The sequence below is a fragment of the Capra hircus genome, chromosome 7, assembly GCF_001704415.2.
Source record: "Capra hircus breed San Clemente chromosome 7, ASM170441v1, whole genome shotgun sequence".
NCBI lineage: Eukaryota > Metazoa > Chordata > Mammalia > Artiodactyla > Bovidae > Capra > Capra hircus.
In genome coordinates this window covers 51,993,900-51,999,899 of record NC_030814.1, presented here as the reverse complement: position 1 = coordinate 51,999,899, position 6,000 = coordinate 51,993,900, and the positions used below count along the sequence as shown (strand labels likewise).

The 6,000-nt window shown below is 43.8% G+C and overlaps 1 protein-coding gene across 3 annotated transcripts in view; it reads left to right on the top strand.

Moving 5' to 3' along the window:
• The window catches only part of STK32A (serine/threonine kinase 32A), a 133,369-nt gene continuing 130,367 nt past the window's right edge, over positions 2,999–6,000 (top strand). For 2 of the 3 annotated variants that reach the window (XM_005683110.3, XM_013965671.2), the window contains exon 1: positions 2,999–3,453. The gene's annotated coding sequence lies outside the window, so the exon portion shown is untranslated. The remainder of the gene's footprint in view (positions 3,454–6,000) is intronic. The other variant, XM_018050188.1, reaches the window with a different exon arrangement.

The window sequence follows — 6,000 nt, the reverse complement described above, 5'->3', positions numbered from 1 at the left end:
ATGGGAGGATGGTGGGGAGGGCGAATGGGGACTTAATGTTTAATGGGGAGAGAGCTTCAGTTTAGGAAAAATTAAGGAGGAGGAGGATGTGAGAGTTGTACAATAATGTCAATGTACTTAGTGCCAATGAAATGAATACTTAAATATGGTTAAAACAGTATATTTTATAGTATGTGACTTTTACCACAATAATAATTTTTTTTTTAATTAAAAAAAAAAAATTCTGGGAATCTGTCTGGACAAGACTTCCTTACTGGTTTACTGGTCACTTCATTCTCCTATCCACGAGAGGGCTCCAAAGATCATAAAAGTATCTGGCTGGGTTAGTCTCTCAAGTAACTGCTTAATGGCAGTCTCCTTAAACAGCTTTAAGATAGGAATAAGGACAAGAGAATATGACTGAATGAGTAAAGAAAAGGTTAAAACACAATCAGCTCTTTGAAACAGGTATGCATTTGAAACAAGAATAAGGATCAATATTTTTTCTATAAAACCCAGGGTATGCCAAGCCTTTACATGACTAAATACATTAGGACCGATGAGTAGTTTTAAGAAAAAGTTACTGTTCTGACAAAAAAAATATTTACAAACCATGTGTGCTCCGTCGTGTCCAACTCTTTGCAACCACATGGATTGTAGCACCCTAGGCTCCTCTCTTCATGAAATTTTCCAGGCACGAATACTGGAGTGGGCTGCCATTTCTGCTCCAAGGGACCTTCCCTACCACTGCATCACACAGGAAGCCAAAAGATACCCGAACCGTACTGGGGCCAAATCTGGCAGCCTGCTAATGAAAACGACAGCCGTAAGGTGGCCGGTTTCTGAGTGCTTACTGTGTTCCTTGTGCTTGGACGCTCAGTCATGTCCAACTCTTTCCAACCCATGGACTGTAGCCTGCCAGGTTCCCCTGTCCATGAGATTCCCCAGGCAAGAATACTATGCTGCTTTATATATATTATTTCATTTAATCCTCCATCAATCAGAGCTGATAAAAATGAGCTTTATGCCCTTTACTAAAACTGGAAACTCCAAAGCTCATTATACTAACCGTCACCAAAAGCAGCTTCCAGAGACTTCCGTTCTAGTCTCAGCCCACTTTGTTGCAACACCAGTTTTCTGAGTGATAAAATGGATATTGTTATCTCCTAGTGGAGAGAGGCTGATAATAATATAGGTCCAATAAGTTTGTACTGCCCCTCTAATGCCATGAAGACAAAAGTATTTTGGAAACTACCAGATGTTATATAAAAACAATGTATTTTCAGTCAGGTGTCTGATTTGTGCCTTAAAAATAACATGCCCTCCTCCAAAATAAATTCTTAAAAAAACATTTTTTTTTTTTCTAAATTGGATTGTCCTGTTTTGGAAATTGACCAAAATTCCACTTTAAATGTTCAGCTACATCATATGATCCTCTCTCAAACAAGTTTTCATAAGTAGCAATATAAAGTAAATTTCTACAGAGTTCTGCCACCAACTCAGTTTGGCTTTTAGGAAGTTCCTTCCTCAGGACCTCCACTGTCAAAGGAGAGAGTAGGCCAGTTGAAGTTCAAGGTTATGTCAAGTTTTACATTCCTAGGATAGAGTGTACCCATGAGTGGTGTTGGAGAAGACTTTTGAGAGTCCCTTGGACTGCAAGGAGATCCAACCAGTCCATCCTAAAGGAAATCAGTCCTGCATACTCATTGGAAGGACTGATGCCGAAGCTGAAACACCAATACTTTGGCCACCTGATGTGAAGAACTTACTCATTGGGAAAGACCTGATGCTGGGAAAGATTGAAGGCAGGAGGAGAAGGGGACGACAGAGAATGAGATGGTTGGATGGCATCACTGACTCAATGGACATGAGTTTGAGTAAGCTCTGGGAGCTGGTGATGGACAGGGAAGCCTGGCATGCTGCAGTCCATGGGATCGCAAAGAGTTGAACATGACTGAGCGACTGAACTGAACTAAACTGAACCTCGAGGTGGTTCCAGGGCTCTGTGCAACTTTATATCTAGATAAATTTTAAAAAGTAGAGTCTGAAAAAAACACATCAGCCACAGACGCATTTTGTTGGACCAACATAGTTTTTAAACATTTAAAAAATATGCCGATGTTTATACATGATGGGACATTTCATGCAGAAGTTCTCATTTCTAGCTTCTCTTTTAAAATCTGAATATTTGGCAACACAGAGCTGGCATTTTCACACTGCAGGGGAACGCTGGACTTGAATATAAACTGTTTCCAACCCACTCCTAGACTAGTCCTACACCCTCTGGTCTCCCTGCCTCACCACTGACCACCTTCTCACACCCTGGTCATTTCAGTAAGAAACCTATGTGCCAGGAGTTATCTATTTTATATACAGTGAAACAGCTATGAAAAGTACAAGTGTAAATTACTCAGTCCTGTCTGACTCTTCAGGACCCCGTGGACTGTAGCCCACCAGTCTCCTCTGTCCATGGGATTCTCCAGGCAAGAATGCTGGAGTGGGTAGCCATACCCCTCTCTGGGGGGTCTTCAAAATCTAAAAAAAGAAAAGAAAAGAAACCTATGTGTCAATTCTCCAATGGCTTAAGTGTGTGTAACTCCTGAGTCAGAGGGAAAACGGTAAGAAGTTATTTCAAGCGTGCTGATTATTACAGAGGGGAAGTAGAGGGAACTGCCATGGAGGAGAACAAAGAAACTTCGAGTGGCACTGGGGTTAAACACGGCGGCTCGGGGAGCCAAGAGATCCGGGTCTAGAACAGGTTCTCTCCGTTAATTCTGTTACACTGGGCAAGCATTTTCCTTCTCTGTGTCTCAATTTCCCCAGCTGTGAAACGGGGAAATCTGTGAAAAAGGAATCGTTAAATGATCCTGCAGGTCAGGATCTATAAAATTCTCAACCTTCTCTTGGATCTTCGTAACATCCCTTAGGAAGTCTAAGAATCTGCCATTCCCACATCCACTTTCCTCCCCGGCACCGCCTGGGCTTCTTGCGGGGGGAAGGGGGTCACTTCAGGGGAACTGGGTCTCGGTCCGGGAAGTCGGGGCGTGCTCTGCCTGCCGGCGGCTCCAGATCGTGCCAAGTCGCCGCGGGACCCCGCCGCCAGCTCGCCACCGCGCAGCCCTCCGTCCTCGCCTTCCCCCGGCGCAGCTCGGAGCCCAGGAGACGGCCTGACCGCTTCCTCGGAGCAGGGCGCCTGGGACCGCCCGCCCGCCGTCTGGCCTCCGCCCTGGAGCCACCCCTCCCAGAGGAGCTGCGCGCTCGGCTGGCGCTTGGACCCCTCGGCAGCCCAGCCGCAGGTGCCCGCCCGCCTCCGCCCAGCCCAGCGCTCACACCGGCGGCTGCCGGGGCACCCAGGCTGGTAGGTTCCATTCCCCGCTCACTCCTCTTGCTCGGAGTTGCTCTTTTAGCCCCTGTTCCCCGGGTGGAAGCACCAGTCTGACCTTCTCCGAAGGCGTGAAGGGATAACGGAGCTAGGTGAGTGATGCTCTAGATCTTTTCCTTTTAAAATAAACCTGCATACTAAGAGCACTGGTGGGAAACTAGGAAGTTGAAAGAGAAAGAAGACAAAGCAGGCAGTTGGGATGACCCACTACAAGCTGATAGGGACCATTCCTAGCTTCTTAGAAATGTGTACCCCACTTTGTCCACCAGCCTCTGGCTCAGGTCAAGACACAGAGAGACTTCAATAAATATTTGCTGGGGTAAGTGTGGGAGGTATCAATATTTCTGCTTGTTTCTCTTAGCCAGCCTCAAAACAAGCCAGCATTGCCTCTGATGGCTGGCTTCATCTCCACCAGAATTCCCCCCGCCGCCCCTCCCCACACACACCTGCCCCAAAGCTGAAGAATTGGGATGGTTTTACACCAGGTGCCATGGAGTCACGCAGTGGACTGCTATGCAGCACTTAAAAAGCAGAAATCAGAGCTGTATAATGTATAATCTACATTATACTTGTAGATAGCATAAGTATAATGGTAATGATCAGTAAGATGCAAAATATACCTCCTGTCTGATGTCACTTAGGTGACATTTTAAAAGACATGTTGTGTGTGTAAAATCACAGAAAGTAGTCTGCAAAATGTATACAATCACATTCATAATTGCAGCTGTTTGGGGGAAGTATGAAAGTGAATGAATTTGGCATGAAGATTGAGGTGGAAAAACTATTTTCCTATAGGTTATAATATATAAAAACGATAAAGCAAAAGTTGAGGAAATATAAACAATAGTTAACTGCAAGTGATGTTAACTTGGATCTTTTTCAGGATATTTTCTTTCTTTCTTGTGTTTCTAAATTTGCCTCTGTTTATGCAGTTTTGTTGTTCAGATGCAAAGAAAATAAGTTATGTCTGTGCATATCTTGTGGGAATAAAACTAGACGGTTCTCTCAGAAGTTACAACTTTCTTGCATCACAGCATAGGTTCTTCCTGAAGAAGGCACCTCTTTACCTAGGGAGCCTGAGCTGCTTGGAGCAGCTCACCTGTTGACCTCCTCCCAAAGTATAGGCCAAAGGTCAAACACTGTCTACAGTTAATAATCTGATAAGTGGCCAGGTCAAGGGAGAATCTAGAAACTCCTTGATTTCCTTAATAAGACACATTGCTGTTTCTCTTATATTTTCTGTCTAGGATGTTCATTTCCATGGGTGGTGACTGCCCCCTTGATATCTCAAAATGATGCTTATGTAACACTGCAGAGTTAATATCAGGTCAGGAAAGGGTGTGGGGGTTGGTAGGAAAGGCCTGTAGCTCTTCTGGGCCCTGTTCAGTGGAATGGAAAAGATGTGTCTCCATTTGCCTGCTAGGAAAAGGTTGATATCTTTCTGGATATTAGGGAAAGTTACCAGTTTGGTTATCTACAAAGGGAGAAAATAGAGAAAGACGATTCTAGACAGGATTAAACACAATGTGTATGAAACACAATGGATAAGCTACAACCCCATAGGCCAAGTCTTCTGCCCATCCCCCAGACAATGTGGCTCCCTGTTTACATTTTTTCTTCCTACACTAAAGAACATCGCTGGATCTTTGGTAAACAAAATTGCCTGCACATCAGAACAGAACTCAGAAATATGGCAAATGGTGATCATATCCCTCTTTCTGTTTCTGACCTGACAACTTACAAGGTCAGTGCTTAGTACACTTTGTGCTGTGGGAAGATGGGCTACTTGAGAAAAGCCTGAGGTATGAAGAAAAATCTAAGAGTGGCAGGATTGAGTGTGGTGTGAAAGCTATGTGTACTGAGGTCTTACTCACAAGATGTTAACAATCAGAACTCCTTAAAATCGATGTTCTCTTTAGGACTAACCTCTCTGATGTCGTCTGTGGCTCAACCTTTACTATTCCCCACTTATTCTGGACTCTAAATGCAGTAATGAAACACACAGGGCACTCCATTGCTTCTCTCTAGCCAGCAAGGAAATACTAAGAGTATCCCACCCACTTCTTCCTCATCCTCTTTTCCTCAGGGATTACAAACCCTTTGTTTGTAGCCCAGAGATACAGTTGAGTTCTTTCTATCTCTTTCATCTCCATCATCCCCTCTGAGCTTCCTCCAGCCACCTGTTGCCTCCTGCTCCTCCCTCCCCTCCCCCATATTATTTAATCTCTTGCTTCCTAATTGCTGACTCTGTCTTTGCTCTCCATTTAATGCTTCTTTTTCAAGTCCAGAAGGCACTTTGCCAGCAGTTGGCTTTCATTATGAAAAGCAGCATTTCCTTAATGAGTCTGCCTTCCAAATGAAGCTTTACTTACATTTCCTCTAATAGGAAAGGAGCTTTTCTTCTAGATTTGCATAGGGGCTACTCAAATTCCTTTTCAATTAGTCATCCTTAGTCCAGGTTCACTTGGGACACTTTTTTCTATTTTGATTCATTCTGACTCTAACTTGTATTCCTGTCATGTGCAAAAAGTTCAAGAGGAAATCAATAGGTGTCATATTAAAAAATAATACATGATAAGGAAATATTGCACTAATAAAAGTAGCAATAGCTAATATTAATTCTTTGTAAATTATGTGCC